We start from the raw sequence: 25,708 nt of genomic DNA on the forward strand, positions 1-25,708 counted from the left end.
CGGAGCGGGGATAGATCCACCTTTCCCTGCTAAACCTGCCGGTGTGGGGCCCTCAAAGCCCACACCACAACACCCAAAAGCCGCAGCCACGTAGCCACAGTTAGGGCCCATAGTTCACAGGAGGCAAGCAGCTGGAGTGATCTGGCCCAGGCAACAAGCAAACGGCAAACGAAGGGGAGAGAGGCTTCAGCAACTTCCCTGGGTGACCCCCATAGGGACTAAAAGTCGGGGTTACCCCAAACCACCAAGGGCTAAGGAAGGCGAGTTGGTAGTCACCATCAGAAGTCAGCCTGAAGGATACCTGGTTCCCGCCTGGTTCATCCCAGCTACGCCCGGGTTACTCACCCTGCCACCTGAAGTGAGTAAAACCCCTGAAAGACATCCTGCGTGTGTGGAGTTATTCTGCGCCTTGTGGTACTACGCACCTACACAGGGCCCTGGGGCTTGCCTCACTCTCAGGAGGCTATTACAACTAACTGCACCCACCATCAGCCCCAGGCATCCCTTAACCTGCAGTGGCGGTCCCCACTGACCGCAATTCTGAGAGTGGCGTGACGACAATCAAAACAGAAGATTTTCCTACCAGTGACAGGATCTAGCCGAGTGGAGTCCCTGAAGGTAATGCACCGATACAGCGTTCTCGGGGCCTCACATCTGGCGTCACGAACAGGATAAGGACTAGACCTGTCCAGACAGGTGACCATGTGCCTGGGCGGTCCGCTTGAAAAATTGGAAGCGCCGCCATATTGCCACCATGAAAAGCGCGCTGAAAAACAACAGCAGCCCGCGCTGGGAGAAGTTGCCGCCCACGAAGAGGTGTGGCTACCCAGAGATCCCCTGCAGAGTTCTGACCTCGCTTGTGAAGAGAGCGGAAGCGTCCAGAGACGGCGGAACGGAAAAGAAGCCAGCAGCTTGTTGTTAGAGGAAATGGCGTCTGAATGCAGAGACCCAGAGCCAGGCTCCGCTGCCTGGTGGTGTCGGGAGCTTGCCGAGTTCTGCGAACAACTGGAAGCCAGGATCGGAAGGCAGATCAGAGAGGGACGTGCGGAGTTCCTGGGGATGACCGCGGCGGTTCAGGCCTATGAAGGGAGAGCCGCGCGCCGAGTGCCAGACCGGACGGCGACGACTCAGACCCCGATGCTGCCACCGATGGGTGAGTCCAGTGATGCCCCTGCCAGCGCGAGTGCCCCGACCCCTGCTGCCACGCCCGCGGTCCCTGAAGAGGCGCCCGGCGCGGCGACGCTGATCCAGTCACCATCAGAAGTCAGCCTGAAGGATACCTGGTTCCCGCCTGGTTCATCCCAGCTACGCCCGGGTTACTCACCCTGCCACCTGAAGTGAGTAAAACCCCTGAAAGACATCCTGCGTGTGTGGAGTTATTCTGCGCCTTGTGGTACTACGCACCTACACAGGGCCCTGGGGCTTGCCTCACTCTCAGGAGGCTATTCCAACTAACTGCACTCACCATCAGCCCCAGGCGTCCCTCAACCTGCAGTGGCGGTCCCCACTGACCGCAATACTGAGAGTGGCGTCACGACAAATAGAAGATTCCCTACCTGTGACGAGATCCAGCCGAGTGGAGTCCCTGAAGGTAATGCACCGACACTACACCTGTGGGGCTTCACATCTCCGTGTGAAAAACGGATGTCACACGGACGTCTGAAACCAGCCTAATGCAGCTGCGGGGCTCGGAACTACAGGCCGGTTCCTGGATCCATGGATAAGGCAACAAATATTTGTATCCGGAATCCACAAATAAAAAAAAACAAACCACGTTTTATTTATCACACCTTAGTCTTTGCCTGCAACGCGTAGACTTGTCTGTACTTGATATTTTCATGTATTCCTCCTAGCAGCATTCGGCTTTAGTCACCGCTCAGTGCATAGTGAGTGGCAGCTGTAACCACACCCCATCACTGACTGACAGCCGACTGAGCATTACAGCCTCATTAGAGAATGATGGAAAGAAGAAAGTTTAGAGAAGGACTGACACGGCTCATGATCCAAAGCATACATACTCTACAGAACATGGTGGAGCCAGTGTGATGGCATGGGCATGCATGGCTTCCTTGGGGTACTAGTGTTTATTGATATGACTGAAGACAGAAGCAGCCGGATGAATTCTGAAGTGCGTAGGGCTATATTTTCTGCTCGGGTTCAACCAAATGCAGCACATTGGATGGCTCTTCATCGTACAGATGGACAATGACCCACACAATCAGCTCTACCCTGACCTACTGTATCCTCACTTATCCCTTGTAGACTGTGAGCCTCCGTGGGCAGAGACCTCTATCCTACTGTACCTGTCTGTGCCTTGTATTGTTTATGATTATTGTACTTGTCCCTATTATGTATACCCCTTTCACATGTAAAGTGCCATGGAATTGATGGCGCTACAATAATAAATAATAATACTGCAAAAGCAATCCAGACGTTTATCAAGGAAAAGAAGTGAAATGTTATGCAATGATTGAGTTTAACCCCCTTAACGACCTTTGACGTGCTGGGTACGTCACGGTGACATGGTGCTAAACGACCCATGACGTACCCAGTACGTCATGGCGAAATCGGGGTCCCGGAGCCACGGGGAGTCCAATTTCTTTGATTAAACGGTAGATTCGGGAAGGAGGGGACCTCTGCCTGACCTCAGGAGGGGTGGTGCCTCCTCTCCGAACCTACAGAGGCTGTGATTGGCTGACAAATGCCGCTCAGCCAATTACAGTCACTGTAATGTTCCAGCCATTGAAAATGGCTGGAACATTTAAATCCAGCCCTGATCAGTGCTGCTGTAGCACTGGCCTTTGGCTGGAGCTGGGTGATTGGTGCTTCACCCGCCCTCAGCTCTGATTGGAGAGACCGGTCTTGTGACCGCTCTCTCCAATCAATGTGGATCTGCGGCCTGTAACCGTCCCTGGAAGCCGGTTCTCTGCGGGTGCCCATCGGTAAGTTGCCGCTCGCCCCTGTCCCCGATTGCCCTGCCAGCCCCGCCGCTGTCTCCGATCGCCCCGTCCGCCACCGCCGCTGTCTCCGATACCCCCGCCCGCCACCGCCACCGCCAGCCCCGCCGCGGCTCCGATCGCCACCGCCAGCCCCGCCGCTGCTCCCGATCCACCGCTGTCCCCGCCGCCACGCTCGCCACCGTCCCTGCCGCTGCTCCGGATCCACTGCTGTCCCCGCCGCCACGCTCGCCACTGTCCCCGCCGCTGCTCCGGATCCACCGCTGTCCCCGCCGCCACGCTCGCCACTGTCCCCGCCGCTGCTCCGGATCCACCGCTGTCCCCGCCGCAGCGCTCGCCACTGTCCCCGCCGCTGCTCCGGATCCACCGCTGTCCCCGCCGCCACGCTCGCCACTGTCCCCGCCGCCGCTCCCGATCCACCGCTGTCCCTGCCGCCACGCTCGCCACTGTCCCCGCCGCTGCTCCCGATCCACCGCTGTCCCCGCCGCCACTGTCCCCGCCGCCGCTCCCGATCCACCGCTGTCCCCACCGCCACGCTCACCACTGTCCCCGCCGCCGTCGCACCCACCTTTTTCAGCTGCTGCTGCCCCCGAATCGGCCCCCACTGTTCCCGATCGGCTGCCGCCGCCTCCTTCATCGGCTGCCCCTTCTCCATCGCCACTACACCTCCTATCCCATCATGTGCTGCAAGCCACCCTCCCCCCACATGTGGGGGGAGGGTGGCTTGCAGCACATGTGGGGGGAGGGTGGCTTGCAGCACATGTGGGGGGCGGGTGGCTTGCAGCACATGTGGGGGGAGGGTGGCTTGCAGCACATGTGGGGGGAGGGTGGCTTGCAGCACATGTGGGGGGAGGGTGGCTTGCAGCACATGTGGGGGGCGGGTGGCTTGCAGCACATGTGGGGGGAGGGTGGCTTGCAGCACATGTGGGGGGAGGGTGGCTTGCAGCACATGTGGGGGGAGGGTGGCTTGCAGCAGCACATGTGGGGGGAGGGTGGCTTGCAGCACATGTGCTGCAAGCCACCCTCCCCCCACATGTGCTGCAAGCCACCCTCCCCCCACATGTACTGCTGCAAGCCACCCTCCCCCCACATGTACTGCTGCAAGCCACCCTCCCCCCACATGTGCTGCAAGCCACCCTCCCCCCGGGGCCCCCCCCTCCTCCATGTGCCATCTCTCTCTCCCATCAGACTCTGCCCCCCTCCCCGATCTGCTGCCTGCTCTCTCCCATCATCTTCATCTACTGCCCCCTCTCACCCTCCTCAATCTGTTGCCTCCTTCATCTGCTGCCTCTTCTGTCTGCTGTGATCCTGCTGCCTAGATCCATCCTGTAAGGTAGATAAGATAACTGTGGAAAGATAAGGCGCAAATAGGGTCTTACCCGGTATACACGTGGAAGTGAATACTGGCAGGTCAACTCACCTGGTTCGGTTGTGCCAGTCACAACCCCTTTCAAAGCATGTAAATCACGATGTGATGGTGTGGGAGGCAGCGGTCCCGCGGTGATGAGAAAATTCAAAAAGTGTAAGAAAGCAGGTTGATATACCGCGCCACACCACAGAAGCCAAAAGTTGTTAAAAGTAAATCCCTTGTTCTTTATTTTCACAGGTCTACGCGTTTCAGGGACATATCCGTCCCCTTCCTCAGGACAATGTACAGAAAATACTATCATGTATTTTCTGTACATTGTCCTGAGGAAGGGGACGGATATGTCCCTGAAACGCGTAGACCTGTGAAAATAAAGAACAAGGGATTTACTTTTAACAACTTTTGGCTTCTGTGGTGTGGCGCGGTATATCAACCTGCTTTCTTACATCCTGTAAGGTAGGTATCCCCATCTCACCTCCCTCCCCCCCATCCTCCGCCGCTCCTCCATCCGCTGCGCCATTTCCCATCATCCATCCGCTGCGCCCTTTCCCATCCTCTGCCGCTCCTCCACCCGCTGCGCCCTTTCACATTTTCCATCCGCTGCGCCCTTTCTCATCTGCCGCCCCGCCCTCTCGCATCGCATTATCCAGCGCAGTTGCTCACTTCCAGACTGCAGTGGATGATGCGATGCGAGACTCGTGCATTGCTCTCACATTTGGCACTGGTCTTAGTGGCAGGCGCTCATTTTTTTTTTTTTTATTCATTTTTTTTTTTATTCATTTTTTTTTTTTTTTTACTGATGTCTGTATTTTTTATTTTGCCAAACTAATTTTTTTGTATGGGGGGGTCTAGTTTCCAAAATGGGATCACATGTGGGGGAGCTCCATTGTTTAGGCACCTCAGGGGGTCTCCAAATGAAACATGGCGTCTGCTAATAATTCCAATCAATTTTACTGTGAAATGGCGCTCCTTCTCTTCTGAGCCCCGCCGTACGCCCAAACAATTGATTTCCACCACATATGAGGTACCTGTGTACTCAGGAGAAATTGCACAATACATTTTATGGTGCATTTTTTCCTGATACCCTTGTGGAAAAAAAAGCTACCTGTTTGAAAAAACAATTTTGTGGTAAAAAAAAGAATAAAATATTTTCACGGCTGAACATTACAAACGTTTGTGAAGCCTCCAGGGGTTCAAAGTGCTCACTAAACAGCTAGATAAATTCCATGAGGGGTCTAGTTTCCAAAATGGGGTCAATTGTGGGGGAGCTCCATTGTTTAGGCACTTCAGGGGGGTCTCCAAACGCAACATGGCGTCCGCTAATAATTCCAACCAATTTTGCTGTGAAATGGCGCTCCTTGCCTTCCGAGTCCTGCCGTGTGCCCAAACATTTGATTTCCACCACATATGGGGTATCTGCGTACTCAGGAGAAAATGCACAATACATTTTATGGTGCATTTTTTCCTGATACCCTTGTGATAAAAAAAGCTACCTGGTTGAAGCAACAGTTTTGTGGTAAAAAAAATTTTTTTCTTTTCACGGCTCAACGTTATAAACTTCTGTGAAGCCCCCAGGGGTTCAAAGTGCACATCAAACATCTAGAAAAAATATTTGAGGGCTCTAGTTTCCAAAATGGGGTCACTTATGGGGGAGCTCCATTGTTTAGGCACCTCAGGGAGTCTTCAAACCCGACATGGCGTCCGCTAATGAGTGCAGCTAATTTTGCACTCAAAAATTCAAATGGCGCTCCTTGCCTTCTGAGTCCTGCCGTGTGCCCAAAAATTTGATTTCCACCACATATGGGGTATCTGCGTACTCAGGAGAAAATGCACAATACATTTTATGATGCATTTTTCCTGATACCCTTGTGAAAATACTAATTTTTATGGCTAAAGTAACATTTTTGTGTTACTTTTTTAACATTTTCATTTTTTCGTCTACCTTGCTTTGGTTGCTGTGAAGCTCCTAAAGGGTTAATAAACTTCTTGGATGTGGTTTTGAGCAGAGTGAGGGGTGCAGATTTTAGAATGGGGTCACTTTTGGGTATTTTCTGTCGCCTAGGTTTCTCAAATCACTCCAAATGTGATGTGGTACCTAAAAAATCTTTTTTTGTAAATTTTGTTGGAAAAATGACAAATTGCTGATGAACTTTGAACCCTTCTAACTTCCTAACGGAAATTTTTTTTTTTTTTCAAAAATTGCACTGGTGTAAAGCAGACAAGTGGGAAATGTTATTTAGTAACTATTTTGTGTGACATATCTTTTAGGTTTATGGGCATAAAATTTAAAATTTTGAAAATTGCAAAATTTTCAAAATTTTCGCCAAATTTCCGAAATTTTCACAAATAAACGCAGAACATATCGGCCTAAATTTACCACTGACATGAAGTACAATATGTCACGAAAAAACAATCTCAGAATCGCCAGGATCCGTTGAAGTGTTCCAGAGTTATAACCTGTCAAAGTGACACTGGTCAAAATTGCAAAAAATGGCCCGGTCTTTAAGGTGAAAACAGGCTGGGGGCTGAAGGGGTTAATGTAATCTATATACAGGTTTTTGCTCCCCCATCTGAGAGCAGCATAATGTAGAGACAGAGACCCAGATTCCACTAATGTCACTTACTGAGCTGTTTGGTATCATTTTAATAAAATCAATGTTTTCTCTGCTGCAGAACTAGTAGTTAGGCTGGTTTCAGATGTCCGTGTTTAATCAGGTACAAGTCACACGCACAGTTATGGTCATACGTGTGTCATGTGTGTGACCGGTACTGGAGAAAACACGGGTCTGTGAAATAAAAGGATTTTCCATATTTACCTATTTTCTTTGGCTCTGCTGCCTCCCGCTCCTGACCGCCGCTCATTATATTCATCGCACTCAGGACCTGGAAGCTGGAGCAATCATAGGGACAGCGCTGGGTAGAGCACCGCTGAGGACAGCATAGCGGGGACATCCAGGAGGTCATTGGAGGTCCCAATGAACTCTGATGCCATCCTGATGACACCTCCGCGACACCCGCGCTACAGCTTCACGGGTTCATCGGAGTAAATTGGGAACTGTGATGAGTTCCCGATGCAGTCCCCACGATGCTCCTGCTTCCAGCTCCACAGGGCACTGAATATACAGTGAGTATAATGAGCGGTGGTTAGGAGCGGGAGGCAGCAGAGCCAGAGACAGCATTGCTGGATACAGGTAAATATAGAAAATCTTTTTATGAAAAAGACCCGTGTTTTCTCCGATATGTGTCACACTGATGTCACATGGATTAAATCAGTGTGCAAGCCGTGTAACACCCGTGCTGCCGGAGAAAAAAACGGACATATCTGCGTGTGTGCGTGCGGGATCATGAGAGGTTACACGGTCCGTGTGAAAACACGGCCTTGTGAGTACCAGTATAGAATAACATGGGTACGTGTGGCATTCGTGTTAAAAACACGTCACACGTACCTAAAACACGGAAGTCTGAAGCCAGCCTTACACAGAGCTCATGAATGTGTTGGACTACCTGGCAGCACACCATGTAGTCCTTTAATGATAAAATCACTGATTAATCAGCAGTAGATTATCAAAACTACACTAAGCTCAGTAAGTGACACACTGCTGGAATTAGGGTCTTTGCACCTCTACGTTATGCTGCTGAGATTGTGTGTTAAAGGCAATCTGTCACCAGATTTTTGCTACCCCATGTGAGACAAACATAATGTAGAGACAGAGAACCTGATTCCAGCGTTGTATCGCTTAGTGGGCTGCTTGCTGTCATTTTGATAAAATCACTGTTTTCTCTGCTCTAGATCTAGCAGTTATCTGAATGTAGAGCAGGGTTATAACTAGCTCACAGCTGCTGGACTACTTGACAGCATGCCAAGTAGTCCTCTAATGTTAATCTCCTGCTGACCAGAGCAACCTGTTACACTCGCTGATGGTGAGAAGGTGGCGAGCAGGAGTGGACCCACTGGACCACAGAAGGGACCCGTCCTTACCCTGTCATAGGAGGGGCTTGACTAAGTGCTTACTGCGGAGATGCCAGGTACTACTCCTAGGGCAGTGTCCGGGACTGTGGAAGCTGACCCCCCCAAGTCAAGGACGCGCTCAGGTACGGATAAGCAGAATCTCAGGTGCAGCCAGGACAGCTGAGGCAGACAGGCAGAGTTTCTGGCACTGACCGATGGAGCTGGGACGGCTGAGGCAGAGAGGAGCACTAGGCGGACAGGCACTGTAGGACTGTGGGCAATGTGACCTGACAGCTAGCTAGCTAGACGGACATGTACTAACTAACTGACCATGTTGCTCAGGCACCACTCCTAGTGGAAGGGTGCCTTAAGTACCTAGTGCCCCTCAGCCATAGGCTGAAAGGCACTCGTGAGAATAGGCGCGCTGGCCCTTTGAGAGCAAGCGTGCACCCCCTAAGCAAACTCCCGGGGGGCCTGTGTGATGTGCCGGGATTCTGGGGCTACAAATATGCTAGGCTGCATGTTGCTTGTGCTACCTTGAGAAGTTTGCATGGCCTAAACATTTTCCAATAGTCTGCAGCGTCTCTGCACTTGTCTTCCATCGCGGATATCTGGGACGTCATTGTTCGCCAGTTGTAAAATTTTTGCCGGCAGTGGATCTCAGCTGGCGGAACATTCCTCTATCGGCCATTTAATAACCTCAACGATAACATACCAAGACATATTACTGCATATATGTCTGCAGATGGCACTCATACTGAATACTGAATAAATCAAGATACTTTGAAAATATTGTTCCCATTTTTTTTATCATATGCATATCAATAACATATCTATTGATCCTGTGATTTCCATAATTCCATGACTTTTCCTTCCAGGTATTGCAACGTCTAAGTTGAGGATTGTATAGTGGTATTACTGTACTTCTGTGTATACTGTCAATTTCTACAAGCTTAGCACATTTGTTTAGGGTTTTACTGACATCTTGTGGTTGTTTTATGTAGTTACAATGCAAACTATAGCTATTCTAATACACATTGGATTACAAGCATAATTGGTTCCGGGAGTGTGCTCGTAAACCAAGTTACTCTTATATCAAAGCGAATTTTACCATAGAAAATAATTGAAAGAAAAAACAATTTGTGTATATATAAGCTTTAACTGTTTCCTGTGTACGTTTGAACAGAAATACTACCACCATGTGGTTGGATGGCCACATAACATGATAAGGCACTTACATGTGTGGTCCAACAGAGGGGGGCACTGTGGCCTGCGCTCAGCAGCCAGGGGTGGGGGTTAAGGGATAACTATGCCGCACCACTGGCTCACCAGTATAGTGGAGGATGGCTTTTGCTACACTCAGTCAGTATCCAGGAGTGTACAGCGTGATATGGATAGCACCAAGCTGGTAAAAAGGAAGCCATCTCCTCCTAACTCACTCCACTGTGCCCCGCAGTGCAGGGAAGAGCAGTTCCTGCTACGCTAATCTGCGTGCTGTGCTAAGCAGCTCCTACTTTGCCAACCTGCTGCATTCACAACCTAGGGGCACATGCAAAGGAAAATCAACAGCGATTTTTCCTGGAATTTTTTGTCACGGCCTGATGTGATCTTGGTGGATATCTGAGATCAGAATGTCACAGGGTATAGTTGATCGCAGATCCTCATTTTGTATCTGCTCATCATTTTCCTGAGTTAATTCCATCCAATGCTGAAGTGGTAAAAAGTCCTTTCTATTCTGCTGCAATCTAAGGCTGGTTTCAGACGTCCGTGTTTAATCAGGTACCAGTCACATGCATGGTTATGGTTACACGTGTGACATCCGTGTTTGCATACGTGTTACACGTACCGGGTAAAACACGTATCTCTGTAATGAAAAGATGTTCTATATTTACCTGTATCCAGCGATGCTGTCTACGGCTCTGCTGTGTCCCGCTCCTGATCCCCGCTCATTATTTTCATTGATTATTCACTGCCTGAGGATCTGGAAGCCGGTACATCGCGGGGACAGGCTGGGTACAGCACAGCCGAGGACAGCATCGCTGGGGACAACACCGGGGACATCGCCGGTGGCAGGTGAGTATACAGCAGTTTATGCAGTGACATCCAGGGACTCATCAGGGTTCCCAATGAACTCTCATGAACCCCTGGAAGTCACCATCGTGACACTCGCTGTAGCACAGTTGTCGCAGGGGTGTCATCAGGAGGTCATCAGAGTTCATTGGGAAATCCGATGACCTCCTGGACGTCCCTGAACACACACTGCTGGCAGGATACTCACCTGTCACTAGCGATGTCCCCAGCCATGCTGTCCTCGGTGGTGCTGTCTCCTGCGCTGTCACCGCGATGCCCCTGCTCCCAGCTGCTCAATGCGGTGAATAATCAATGAAAATAATGAGCGGGGGTCAGGCGCGGGACGCAGCAGAGTCGGAGACAGAATCGCTGGATACAGGTAAACATAGAAAATCTTTTTATTTAAAAACCCGTGTTTTCTCCGGTACGTGTCACACTGATGTCACACGGATCACATCAGTGTGTGGTCCGTGTGACATCCATGCTGCTGGAGAAAAAACGGGCACGTCTCCGTGTGAAATAGAGGGGCCACACTGTCCGTGTGAAAACACGGCCGTGTAAGAGTGCACAATAGGGTAACATGGGTATGTGTGACATCCGTGTTAAAAACGGATGTCACACATACCTAAAACAAGGACGTCTGAAACCAGCCTAACAGGTAGTTATAATCTTGCCTGCAGCCACTCCCTTCTGCTATAAGAGAGGATGTAGGTAACAAGCATCAGAAGTTAATGCCAATATGTTGATGCATTCTGTTCATGCAGCTCATCCAGACAAACCTAGTCCACGGGGTCTGGAGGCCCTTCGTATAAAGGGGGGGTACTGTCATGAGGATGTCACGGCCTAAAGGAACAGCCCGGACTGTTGCCCCGAAGGGGCTCAAGGGAGGGCATCATGTCTGAGGAGGGATGCTAGGCCTTAAGGCCCTGTCACACACAGAGATAAATCTTTGGCAGATCTGTGGTTGCAGTGAAATCATGGACATATTGTTCCATTTGTACACAGCCACAAACCTGGCACTGATTGTCCACAATTTCACTGCAACCACAGATCTGTTACAGATTTATCTGTGTGTGTGACAGGGCCTTTAGTCTTTGTTAAGGGGATAATTTGTGGGGTTTACTTTTGTGCGGGAAAAGTGTAGGGTGGAGCTGCAGGGTCATTTGGGATTTGGGGCACTTTGGTTAGGGGGTGGTGTTTGGGGGGCACTATAAATAGCTCAGGTCTCTAGGGGGTTGGTAATCCTTACCTGGAGGGCGACCAGAATTGTTCCGGATCCCAAGCCTGTCCCAAGATGGAGGTCCTCATGGAACAGATGAAGAAGATGGTGGAGCAGTGAGGGCAGCGGTGGCTGCAGGAGCAGCTGCAGCGGTGGTCCTCTGATGGTGCTGGAGGTACGTAGAAGCAACCGATACTCCTCTGCCTCCGAAGCAGCAGCGACGGTCCAGGCACCCGCAGCATCTGAGCCCAGAGGTGGTCACCAGCGCCAGCAGGAGATCCCGGAACGGTGCCAACGTCATGGAGCTCGAACCGGAAGTCGCGCCACAGGACGAGCAGCAACGGGGCAGTGAGTGACAGCGCCAGTCTCTCCTCTTCTTTCAGGTCACAGCGTGGAGTGGTGACGTAGGCATCGCCGCTATGTGATCTGACTCGATGGCGCGGTCACATGGTCTGGCGATGGATGTGATGTCGCGGGACCAGAATGCGTCGGCCTGTGACCTGGAAGTGTCGCCGAGGGTCCCGGACGATCAGGAAGTGTGTCCTGTGAGGTTGCACAGGGACTCAGCGACCTCATACCCACAGTGGCGGCTTGGTGCTGCGGAGCCAGGCCAGCGGAGGGACGCAGCAGCAGTGCAGAGTGGTGGTCGGAAGACTGCGACGGCTGGCAGAACCTGCAATGATGACAAGGACGCTCTCAGGCGTGCCCCCTACAGCTCTACTGAGGGATGACGGACGGCGAAGGTGTCGCAGATGGCAGCGACTCGACTGGCTGACTTCTGGAACTGGGGACAGATTGGATACGGGTTGAGCTCGCCGGCAGCTGCTGGTGGGATATCCAGGCCTGGGTCCAGTTCCAATGAGGACATCAGGCAGTGAAGAAGTAGTCGGAGCTTGACACGAAGAACACGTGATGGCTGTTCCGGGGCTCCCTCGAAGTCAGCCTGGTAAGACCACGGTTTTCCCTATCCCTTGCTTGTCAGGTGCGGATGTTGTGGGTGGTGTGCCTGGTGGTCCGAGTGGCGTGCAGGGTTTGAATGTAGGTACTGGTGATGGTAGTCTGGCATCTCAATTGTTGCGGTTGGTTAGGAGTTTATTTACCCCTGCGGTGGGCCCTAGTGCTGCAGCCGGAGGGTCAGGGGTTGCGGCTGATGGCGAGATAGGCAGTAGCACAGTGTTGGTGGTACTGGCGGGTGCTGTGGTAGCTAGTGAGAGACATGTGTCAGTCTGCCGGTTGCGTCGCCTGCCACTGTGGATGTTGTTCGCCTGGATGACAAGGCTAGGGGAGAGGTGTATGTTTGCTTTAGTGGGGGCACACCTAAACCAGGAGGTTAGGGAAAAAATCTGGAAGGATGAGTGTGTGGAGATTTTTTCCTTACTCCCTCTTGAGAAATTTAACCTCGACTGGGTTAAGCCGGACGAGAGTAGAAAAGATGAGGAGGAGCGGAGGTGGTATCGCCTCATTCCTCACATGTTTCAAAATTAGTTGCAGGCATATGTGATGTTGGCGAGCGTTGTAGGTGAAAAGGCTTCGGCGCTGTTTTGTTATTTGGATTCCATAGGTGAGGCGCATAGGACTTATGGGGGGACTGCTTGGCTATGCTATGATGAGTTGTTTCGGCAGCGTAAGGTGGTCCAACCCAGTTTGTGGTGGGACCACATGGAGATTAGCCTGTGGATGCGGCTGATGGCTACGCTCAAGGCGGCTTCACAGTCCTTTTCTGGGAACTCCGGCGGAGCTGTGGGATCATCGGCCTTTTTGCCGGGGTCCAAGAATGGGCTGTGTTGGCAGTTCAACAACAAGGAATGTCTTTTCGGGTCCTCTCGCAAGTTTAAGCATGAGTGGTCGGACTGTGGGGGCTCCCACAGTTACCTTAAGTGTTTTAAGAGAGGGAAAGGGAAGGTCGCTGAGTCTTCTGCGAAGAGGGAGGACCCCGGTGGGGGTAGATCAGATGGTGGCATTTCTAAGTAGGTACCCTGACCAGTTGACTGTGGAGTTGTTGTGGATAGGTTTTAGTTTGGGTTTTAGAATTCCGTCAGTAGTTGAGCCTGGTGATCTTCAGCTTAAGAATCTTCAGTCGACCCGCATGCATAGTGAAGTGGTTACTGAGAGGTTGCGCAGGGACGTAGAACTTGGGCGCATGGCAGGACCATTTGATACCCCGCCTTTGCCAGATATGGTGGTTTCCCATTGGGGGTTGTCCTGAAGAAGGAGGTTAACAAGTTTCAGTTAATTCACCATATGTCGTACCCTCTCGGTAAATCGGTGAATGACAGTATCGACCCGGAGTTAGTGTTCATGTCGTATGTCCGTTTTGAGAGGGCAGTGGATTGGTTAAGGAAACTTGGTAAGTGTTCCTTCTTGGCAAAAACGGACATTGAGGCGGCGTTTCACCTGTTGCCGGTGCATCCAGATAGGTTTCACCTGCTGGGGTGTTGGTGGGAGGACAAGTTTTATGTGGATTGTTGTTTGCCCATGGGCTGTTCAATTTCTTGTTCTTATTTTGAGAAGTTTAGTTGTTTTCTTGAGTGGTTTGTTAAGGAAGAATCTGGCCTTGATTCTGTGCTGCATTATTTGGATGATTTCTGTGCATGGGGCCAGCGGGATCGCCTCAATGTTCTCTTTTGCTCCGCATGTGGCTCGGCGTTTTGGTGTTCCTCTGGCACCGGAAAAATCGGAAGGGCCGGTGACTGTGTTATAGTTTTTGGGCATTGAGTTAGATATGGATAGGATGGAATGTCGACTGCTAGAGGACAAGTTGGCAGATTTGAAATGTTGCATTCAGGGGCCTTTGGATGCTAGAAAGTTTGTTTGTGGGACCTGCAGTCCCTCCTTGGTAAGCTTAATTTTGCCTGTAGGATCTTGCCCATGGGAAGAGTTTTTCCCGTCGATTGGCTTGCACCACAGCTGGCATGTTCCACCCATTTCACTTTGTACTTTAAGCACAAAGTGGACCTGAGAGTGTGGTCCTGGTTCCTGGAGTTGTATAACGAGCAGTCATTATGGATTCAGGAGGTTGTGTCCAAAGAGTACTTGGTTCTCTCTATGGACGCATCGGGATCCAGGGGCTTCAGGGTGTACTTTGAGGGACGATGGTGCATTGGCAGTTGGATGGATTTGTGGAGGTCCGCATTGCTAACTAGGTACCTGGCATTGCTGGAGCTATTCCCTATTATTGTGGCTCTGCAAGGTCTGGGAGAAGAGGCGCTGTATGTGTGACAACCTGGGGGTAGTTCAGTGTGTCAATAATCTGATGGCTGATTCTTCCTCGGTCATGGACCTTCTGAGGCACCTGGTTTTAAGTTATTTTAATCTCAACATGTGGATTTGTGCTGTACATGTGCCAGGTGTTTTGAATTCTGTGGCTGACACATTATCTTGCTTTTAGTGAGACCATTTTCAAGTGCTGGCGCTGGATGCGAAGCAGCAGGAGACCATCTGGCCCGCCTGGTTGTGGGATCTGGTTTGCGTCCAGCCTGGAAATTGATTCAAGAGTTGGTGGTGCCTAACACGTGGTGAAGTTATAGAGTAGCATGGGATCAATGTCAGGAGCTGGTCGATGCCGTTGGTGGTAATGTCCTGGAGGGAGAAAGGGTTTATTTGGTATTGTACATGGTGGGTAGGGCTCTGGAAGATGGCTTGTCGTTAGTTTCTGGCAGGCTGGCCGGTATAGCATTTTTCTTTACGCCACTAGGCTGGAGTGATGTCACAAAGGATGTCTTAGTGCACCAGGCACTAAAGGGTTATCGTAAAAAAAAGGGGTGCGCCAGGATTGGTGGCGGCCAGTGTCTTTTGATCTGTAGAAAAAGTTGTTGACAGCTTTGTCTCCTGTGTTCTGTGTGTTATTCAGATTATGAGTGCCGGTTGTTTGGGGTTGCCTTCATCCTGGCCTTTTTCGGTGCCTTCAGGATCAGTGAATTGGCTAGCAGGAACACAAAGTGCCAGGGGGGATTGCTGCTGGATGATGTGTTATGTGGAGTGGATGTAGTGCTGTGCCATTTGCGGCGGTCTAAGACAGATCAGTATGGCAGAGGTCATGTTTAGAGATGAGCGAACCGGTCGTGGTTCGGCTCGAGTTCGGTTCGTCGAACGGAGGTCTCATTCGAGTTCAGTTCATTGAACGTTCCACGAACCGAACTCGAACCGCATAGGAAACAATGGCAGGCAATCACAAACACATAAAACAACCTAGAAAACACCCTCAAAGGTGTCCAAAAGGTGACAAACAACTCACAACACAACACAAACACATGGGAAAGTGACAAGGACATATACTCATGCGAAAACAAAAGAGCTGGACAAGGAAAATAGAGGAGGAGACACAGATATAGGCATGGCACGCCCTTCTAAAATCATGTAAAACACCACAAGGTGACTCCAAGCGGAGTTCTCCCTTTTTTTTCAAAAATTGGCCCCCACACACACCCACCCCTTCAGTGGCAGCACTTGTGCCCCAGTTGTACACTTCACAGCTAGATTTGCATCAAGCACATTCAAAAATACGCCATTCTTAACCGTCCCCAGGATGACACCGGGGTAGGTAGCAAAGTCTTTCCTGATCCCAGCTCTGTTCATCTTGCATCATTTTTAAAAACAATGTAAGCAAGGGTTACTCCAAGCGGAGTCTCCCTTTTTTTTTCCAAAAATTGGGCCCCACACACACCCACCCATTCAGTGGCAGCACTTGTTCCCTAGTTGTACACTTCACAGCTAGATTTGCATCAAGCACATTCAAAAATACGCCATACTTAACCGTCCCCAGGATGACCCCGGGTTAGGTAGCAAAGTCTTTGCTGAACCATGACTTGTTCATCTTGGCTCCTTTTAAAAAACACAGCAAGCAAGGGTTACTCCAAGCGGAGTCTCCCTTTTTTTCCAAAAATTGGGCCCCACACACACCCACCCCTTCAGTGGCAGCATTTGTGCCCCAGTTGTACACTTCACAGCTAGATTTGCATCAAGCACATTCAAAAATACGCCATTCTTAACCGTCCCCAGGATGACACCGGGGTAGGTAGCAAAGTCTTTCCTGATCCCAGCTCTGTTCATCTTGGATCATTTTTAACAACAATGTAAGCAAGGGTTACTCCAAGCGGAGTCTCCCTTTTTTCCAAAAATTGGGCCACACAGACACCCCATCAGTGGCAGTACTTGTGCCCTAGTTGCAAACAGGATGTTTTGATTTGCATCAAGCACATTCCAAATCCACAAGCATTTACTCTCCCCAGGATGACACAGGGGTAGTAAATTCCTTGTGGATCCATGACTTGTTCATTTTGATGAACGTTAGTCTGTCCACATTGTCACTGGACAGACGCGTGCGCTTATCTGTCAGCACACACCCAGCAGCACTGAAGACACGTTTAGAGACAACGCTGGCAGCTGGACACGACAAAATCTCCAAGGCGTAAGTTGAGAGCTCTGGCCATGTTTCAAGATTTGAAGCCCAAAATGAGCAAGGCTCCATTTGCAAAGTCATGGCATCAATGTTCATTTGGAGATACTCCTGTATCATCCTCTCCAGCCGTTGACTATGTGTCAGACTTGTTGTCTCTGGTGGCCTTGCAAAGGACGGTCTAAAAAAATTATGAAAAGATTCCATAAAATTGCTGTTACCAGCACCAGATACGGTGATACTGGTACGGGTAGACTGTTGAAGATGACGAGACCGTCCCATGTTTGTCAAGTTACAACTGGGAGATTCACTCCCTACACCTGCATGGTTGTTTGGTGGAAAAGCCGAGCTAAGATCGAGTAACAGCTTCTGCTGATACTCCTGCATACGTGCGTCCCTTTCTATGGCTGGAATTATGTCACAAAATTTGGACTTGTACCGGGGATCTAATAGTGTGGCAAGCCAGTAGTCATCATCACTTCTAATTTTGACAATACGAGGGTCATGTTGGAGGTAGTGCAGCAAGAAGGCGCTCATGTGTCTTGTGCAGCCATGCGGACCAAGTCCACGCTGTGTTTGTGGCATAGAGGTGCTAACCGTTCTTTCTTCCTCTGACATCTCCCCCCAACCTCTTTCAACTGAAATTGACCAAGGTCTCCCTCATCCACTGAGTCTTCCATGTCCATGGACAGTTCGTCCTCCATTTCTTCATGTTCTCTTGCACCTTCCTCAACATTTCGCCTGCTACCATGCGCCCTTGTTGATCCCTGTCTCCCATGGTCCCATGCCTGCCGCGTTGGTGATGATGAACGTCTGGACCTTGGTGATCTTGTTGTGTCTTGCGCATATGAATCCTCCTGTAGTTCCTCCCCTTCCTGTTGTCTCACCCCCTGACTCCGAATAGTGTTTAGCGTGTGCTCCAGCATGTAAATGACTGGAATTGTCATGCTGATAATGGCATTGTCAGCGCTAAACATATTCGTCGCCATGTCGAAACTGTGCAGAAGGGTGCATAGGTCCTTGATCTGACCACTCCATCAGGGTGATCTGCCCCACCTCTGCATCTCGTTGGCCCAGGCTATATGTCATGACGTATTGCACCAGGGCTCGGCGGTGCGGCCACAGTCGCTGTAACATGTGGAGAGTCGAATTCCAGCGTGTCGGCACATCGCATTTCAGGCGATGAACCGGCAGGCCGAAAGACTTCTGGAGCGATGCAAGTCGCTCAGCTGCGGCGGTTGAACGGCGGAAGTGAGCAGACAGTTTTCGTGCCCTGGTCAGAAGGCCATCTAGGCCGGGATAGTGTGTTAAAAATTGCTGGACAACAAGGTTCAACACGTGAGCCATACAAGGCACGTGTGTCACCTTGCCCAGGCGAAGGGCTGCACCCAGGTTTGCAGCATTGTCGCACACGGCCTTACCAGGTTGCAGGTTCAGTGGAGACAACCATTTATTAAACTCGGACCGCAGAGGTGACCACAACTCCTCAGCTGTGTGACTCCTATTCCCAAGACATGTCAAGCTAAAGACCGCCTGATGCCGTTGCGCTCTGCTGCCAGCATAGTAATGAGGGGTGCGTGATTCCTTCTGCGCAGTGCGAACGCTGGTGGCCTGACCAGGCAGGCTTGGGGTGGAGGTGGAGGACCCAGATGAGGTGGAGGAAGCAGAAGCAGTGGCGGAACTTGGACAGACAGAGGATTGACACACAAGTCGTGGGGACAGCAAGACTTGTGCAGCAGACCCTTCACCATCTATCACCATAGTTACCCAGTGCCCAGTCAGCGACATGTAACGTCCCTGTCCATGCTTACTGGTCCAAGTATCGGTGGTGAAATGCACCCGTTGACACACAGAGTTTCTCAAGGAAGCGGTGATGTTGTGTGCGACATGCTGGTGTAGCGCGGGCACACCTTTCTTAGAGAAGTAGTGGCGACTGGGCATCTGGTACTGGGGCACAGCGACAGACATAAGGTCTCTAAAATCCTGTGTGTCCACCAGGCGGAAAGGCAGCATTTCGGTAGCCAAGAGCTTACAGAGGGATAAAGTCAACCTCTTAGCTTTGTCATGGGTCGCAGGAAATGGCCTTTTATTTGTCCACATCTGAGGGACAGAGATCTGGCTGCTGTGTGTAGACGGTGTTGAGTAGGGTGTCCCTGGAAAAATGCAGCTTTGTGAGGAAAGTGCAGGCGTAGACATGATGTTGCCTTCATCCAACGTTGGTGCTATCGATGTCTGAGAGAGCTGTACACACGTACTTGTTTCCCCTTCCAAACCAACTGACGACCATCCAAGCAAACTGCCTGTTGCGGTTACAGTGGTGGAAGTTGTGCGTGGAAAGCCAGGTGTGACAGCTGTCCCCACAGTCCTAGAAGATGAAGAGCGCGTGGATGCACTAGAAGGGGCAGGCGGTGGATGGTTCGCTCCGCTAGGCCGCATTGCAGCACGGTGAGCTTCCCACTGGGACATATGATATTTATTCATGTGACGATTCATGGAAGAAGTTGTCAAACTGCTGAGGTTTTGCCCTCTACTAACAGAATCACGACAAATTTTACAGATCACATAATTTGGGCGATCTTTTGCTATGTCAAAAAAGGACCAGGCTAGGCAAGGCTTAGAGGGCATGCGACCTGCTGATCCACCCCGACTAGTGCTCAGAGGCACAGTGGTGGCTGAGGATGCAGTTGTAGACGTGCTACCAGTACTCCGACTCTGTCCAGGAAGGCGCAAGGTAACTTCGTCATCAGTTGCATCCTCCTCCACCGTCTCTGTTGACCTCCTCTAGGGCCTGACTGTGGGTTGACAGTAGGTGGGATCTAGAACTTCCTCATCAATTGTTGTGTTTGCACTCCCCTCACCCTCAGACCGAGCCTCTTCTTGCCCTGACCGAATATTTAAGTTGTCATCCCAATCTGGTATCTGCGTCTCATCATCATCAGTATGTTCCTCATTGTCTATAACAACAGGTGTTACAGTTTGTGAAAAAGGGTCAACATTATGCTCAGAAACTTGGTCCTCACGGCCTGAATCAGAGTCACAAAGGTTCTGGGCATCACTGCAGACCATTTCCTGGTCTGTACTCACTGTAGCTTGGGAGCAGACCTCTGATTCCCAGGCTATAGTGTGACTGAACAGCTCTGCAGACTCAGCCATCTCAGTTCCACCATACTGTGCAGGGCGGATGGAGACTTCAGAACTGGGAGAAAGCAAGTTTGATTGGGATGACAACTCAGACGACTGGTGTTTTTTGGATGCGGTAGTTGAGGTGGCGGAGAGAGCACTTGTTGGACCACTTGAGATCCATTCAAGCATTTTCCTTTTTTGGCCATCATCTACCTTTGTTCCAGTTGTTCGTGTCCGTAAAAAAGGGAGCACATCGGATTGTCCACGGTAAGTAGTAGACATCTTACTTTTGCTGGAAGATGGTCTATCTTCAGCAGATGTTAATGGAGCTTTGCCACCTTCCCCACGGACAAACCCTTTTTTTCCTTTTCCAACACGCCTCTTCCCCTTTCCACCAGCATCTGTCATTTTGCCACTCATTTTGATTGCGAGAAGATTGTGCACTTAAAATGTGGTAGTAAAAATTGAGAGGTGGTGTAGATTGCAGCGGTGGTCTAGCTTTATTAACAGCAGAATAAACAACAATAACTATCCCTGACAATGCAACTACGGCCCTTAAACTGGCAGCAGTGTTTGCTAGTATAATGGCTTAGTAACAATGAGTTTGAGTGTGCAATGCAGGCAGACGTGCTGCAAATATCTTTCACTAGTGGGACAATACAGAAGTCCAACAGCCACGTTTAGGATGCCACTAAGTTCACTCAGTGTTTGCTAGTATAATGGCTTAGTAACAATGAGTTTGAGTGTGCAATGCAGGCAGACGTGCTGCAAATATCTTTGCACTAGTGGGACAATGCAGAAGTCCAACAGCCACGTTTAGGATGCCACTAAGTTCACTCAGTGTTTGCTAGTATAATGGCTTAGTAACAATGAGTTTGAGTGTGCAATGCAGGCAGACGTGCTGCAAATATCTTTGCACTAGTGGGACAATACAGAAGTCCAACAGCCACGTTTAGGATGCCACTAAGTTCACTCAGTGTTTGCTAGTATAATGGCTTAGTAACAATGAGTTTGAGTGTGCAATGCAGGCAGACGTGCTGCAAATATCTTTGCACTAGTGGGACAATACAGAAGTCCAACAGCCACGTTTAGGATTCCACTAAGTTCACTCAGTGTTTGCTAGTATAATGGCTTAGTAACAATGAGTTTGAGTGTGCAAAGGGCAGGAGGGTACAGTGCCAGGGTTGTGGATCTCTGGGTAGAGGAAAGGAAGCCTGCTTTTCTATCCCTCCTAATGGGGAAATGCAGCGAGTAAATTCCTGACCTTAGCTACACAGACGCTGTCATCTTGTGTAGCTGTTAAACTCTGTTTTCACTGACCTGTCACCTATGGCTCTGACCCTGCCGGTATTAGCCCTTAAAAGGACTGATAGAAAGTGCTACCCCTGTTCTGTACAGCGCTGTGTATAGAGCGTACACAGCAGTATCGGAGATAGGCGCTGCGCCAGCGGTGACTGACACCAAGGACGCAGAAGGCAGATAATGGCGTGCTGGAGGAAAATGTCCGTTTTTATAATGCAGGGACATGTGACATGGACATCCTATCACACATGCCGTTGCTTCTGTGGCTAAAAGTCCACTTAGCTGTGTGTGTGTCTGGGATTGGCTGACATGCTGGCCCGCCCCACTACACGCGCGCGCTTAGGGAAGGAAGACAAGGGAAAAAAAAAATGGCGATCGCCATTATCCATACAGCAGTGATCTGAATGCGCTGTTCCCGCACACTATACACTTAAATTTCATAATAGTGTGAGTCACAGAGTGACTTACACTATTACAGCGGAAAGCCAGCTAGTAATTAGCTGGTCTTTTTGCTGCTAGAACCGTTCTCGAACGTATCTAGAACTATCGAGCTTTAGCAAAAAGCTCGAGTTCTAGTTCGATCTAGAACAGCCCCCAAAATCACTCGAGCCTAGAACTGGAGAACCTCGAACCGCGAACCGCGCTCAACTCTAGTCATGTTGTTGAGCTCTGGGGTGAACAGGGTTTGGCAGAATGTCCGGTCAAACAGGTGTCTTCGTTATTGGCAGTCAGGGGAACGTGTTCAGGTTCATTTTGATGCATCAGGATGGGTCGGCTCTCCCAAATTATCAGTTTGTGTGTATGATATGTAGGTGCCTGCAGTGTTGCAGTATCAATGATGTGGAATTCGCATCCCATTCCTTTAGGATTGGGGCGGCGACTAAGGTGGTGTGTAAGATTCAGGTAAAGTATATTCAGCTTACCAGGATAATGAGTCCCCAGACGGATAAAAGGTGCACGGATCCTCCAGAGCAGCCTGTTCTGGAATCCAAGGTAAATCAATGGAGGAAAGAGGGGGGAGGGGGTGTGGAATCCAGCACCAAAATTTTTTATATAAAAATGAAAAATTTATTGGAACATATAGGTTAAAAATAGAGACGCTGCAAAAAGGCAAGGAAAAGACATCATTACATCCTTACGCGTTTCGGACAGAGGGTTAAAAACATGTCCTTATTCATAGGTGTGTAAGATTCGCTGCTGGGATTCGGCCAGGTATCGATCCTATGTCCGGCCATCCATGTTATGAGAGTGGTTTGGTATAGGGGATGGGCCTCAGGTTCTGTCCCTAAACTTGGTCCTAACTGCTTCTTCTCCCCTTCCTTCATCCCTTTGTTGGTGTGAGTACTGGGATATTTTCAGCTTCTGGGTAATCCACAAAAGAAGAAAAAGTGGCTGCATTCCAAGGTCCATTGAAAGGATTTATTGGTACAAAAAAGTGTGCATAAAAAAGGCTGTGGCAGAGCTGGGTGCGAGCTCCCGCAGGACCGTTTCGCGCTAACCATGCGCTTCAAAGTATTCGGACCCTTTGCTCAGTATTGAGTATAAGCACCCTTTTGAGCTAGTACAGCCATAAGTATTCTTAGGAATGATGCAACAAGGTTTTCACACCTGGATTTGGGGATCCTCTGCCATTTTTCCTTGTAGATCCTCTCCAGTTCCATCAGGTTGGATGGTGAACGTTGGTGGACAGCCATTTTCAGGCCTTTCAAGAGATGCTCAATTGGGTTTAGGTCAGGGCTCTGGCTGGGCCAGTCAAGAATGGTCACAGAGTTGTTTTGAAGCCACTCCTTTGTTATTTTAGCTGTGTGATTAGGGTCATTGTCTTGTTGGAAGGTGAACCCTCTGCCAAGTCTGAGGTCAAGAGCACTCTGGAAAAGGTTTTCTTCCAGGATATCTCTGTACTTGGCCGCATTCATCTTTCCTTCAATTGCAACCAGTCATCCTGTCCGTGCAGCTGAAAAACACCCCATTGCATGATGCTGCCACCACCATGTTTCACTGTTGGGATTGTATTGAGCAGTGCCTGGTTTTCTGCACACATACTGCGTAGAATTACCACCTACAGCAAATAAAGGGCAGCAATTATAACCTGCCCAGGCCAAGGAACTAATGCACTAGCAAGATGAATTTTTGGAGGAGATTTTTATCACTCTTTTTGTTGCATTTTTATTTGTATATCAATGTAGGGACCCACAAGCATGAGGACCCGTGACGTGGGTTGTGGGCAACCGTATTCTGGCCATAATCCAATACCTCATATATATTTTATATATATATTTTTTTGCCGATAACATTTTATACAGGATGCAGCCAGGCCCCTTAATGTAGGCTTTGTATGCTGGAGTCCCCGTCCCTGTATGGTTCACTTATATACTACTGGGCAGCCCGCCTAGTCTAATGGTAACTAATAGGCTGTTAGCCAGATACTCTGCACCTACATGTGTGAACGGCGCCCTATGCAAGCCATTTGTGTGTAATTTTATTATCCAGCAATCGCCCATCCATGGATTGGAAGTGTGTGAGTGATTTGCTTCTTTTGCACTTGTGATGCCTCCATCTTATTGGGGGTCTTGCTGCATCCTGCTAGTGCATTAGTTCCTTTGCCTGGGCAGATTATAACTGCTGCCCTCTATTTGCTTTAAGTAATTGCTGAATTTTTGGAGGGGATTTTTATACCTCTTTTTGTTGCTTTTTTATTTTGAATTATCACCAAAACGTTCTATCTTCGTCTCATCAGACCAGAGAATCTTATATCTCACAGTCTGGGAGTCCTTCATCTGTTTTTGTGGAAACTCTGTGCGGGCTTTCATATGTCTTGCACTGAGGAGAGGCTTCCGTCATGCCACTCTGCCATAAAGGACCGACTGGTGGAGGGCTGCAGTAATAGTTGACTTTGTGCAACTTTCTCCCATGTCCCTACTGCATCTCTGGAGCTCAGCCACAGTGATCTTGGGGTTCTTCTTTACCTCTCCCACGATCAGTTTGGCTGGACAGTCAGGTCTAGGAAGAGTTCTGGTGGTCCGAAACTTCTTCCATTTATGGATTATGGAGGCCACTGTGCTCTTAGGAACCTTGAGTACTGCAGAAATTATTTTGTAACCTTGGCCACATCTGTGCTTTGCCACAATTCTGTCTATGAGCTCTTTGAGCAGTTAGTTTGACCTCATGATTGTCATTTGGTCTGACATTCACTGTGAGCTGTGAGGTCTTATATAGACAGGTGGGTGCCTTTACAAATCAAGTGCTATCAGTTTAATTAAACACAGCTAGACTCAAAAGAAGGAGTAGAACCATCTCAAGGAGGATCACAAGGAAATGGACAGCATGTGACATAAATATGAGTGTCTAAGCAAAGAGTCTAAATACTTATGACCATGTGATATTTCAGTTTTTCTTGTTTACAAAATTTGCAAAAATATCTATATTTCTGCTTTTTTCTGTCAAGATGGGGTGCAGAGTGTACATTAATGAGAAAAAAAAGAACTTTTTTGGAATTACCAAATAGCTGCAATGAAACAGAGTGAAAAATTTAAAAGGGTCTGAATACTTTCTGTAGCCACTGTAAGCTGCCTGTTCTGAGCTGATGGAACTGCAGGTCAACTTCTGATTTTGAAGGGAAGGAAGAATGTTGTGGAATTGAATGTTTGGGGTTAATAAAAGGGTGAAAGAGGGTGTTTTTTTTTGCATTTTTTTTAAAATAAAGGATTTTTTCGGTGTTTGTTTCTTTTCTTTACAGCATAGTAATGGGCGGGTCTTATATACGCCTCCCATTACTAATCTAGGGTTAATGGCACCTGTGAGCTGTCATTAACCTCTTATATTGCCCCGATTTCCACTGCACCAGGCCAATCGGGATGAGAAGGGTAAAATGCCAGAATTGTTACAGCTAATGGATGCGACAATTTGGGCAGCTGCAGGCTTCTAGTGTTAGACTGGGGGGGGCAATAAAAATTAACCTCCCCAGCCTGACAATACCAGCCCCCAGCTGTCGGCTTTATCATGGCTGCGTATCAAAATTGGGGGTAGGGACCGCTGTATTGCAAATGCAAAAAATGATATATTCAGTCCACACATTATGTTAAACTATAACATATTGTTTATACAGACAATGTGTTCATTGTGACAAACCTTGTGATTTATGTAACCCAAATATTTGCTATTGACTTATGCGATTCTTAAGAGTTTTGAATTGTGTGGGATTATTGACCCATTGTCTGATGTTTAAGTTTTATCTCTGATTCATCTAATCTCAAAGGCTGGCCACTAAAGGGCAAAGGTGAACTAGACCTACAACACATTAACAAGGCTTATATAATGTTGTGCAAGC

The 25,708-nt window shown here is 49.3% G+C and overlaps 1 long non-coding RNA gene across 1 annotated transcript in view; it reads right to left on the reverse strand.

Annotated features, from left to right (window-relative positions):
• The window catches only part of LOC142291528 (uncharacterized), a 130,960-nt gene that overhangs the window by 17,012 nt on the left and 88,240 nt on the right, over positions 1–25,708 (reverse strand). The gene's annotated exons all lie outside the window — the stretch shown is intronic.

The sequence above is a fragment of the Anomaloglossus baeobatrachus genome, chromosome 2, assembly GCF_048569485.1.
Source record: "Anomaloglossus baeobatrachus isolate aAnoBae1 chromosome 2, aAnoBae1.hap1, whole genome shotgun sequence".
NCBI classification, from domain to species: domain Eukaryota; kingdom Metazoa; phylum Chordata; class Amphibia; order Anura; family Aromobatidae; genus Anomaloglossus; species Anomaloglossus baeobatrachus.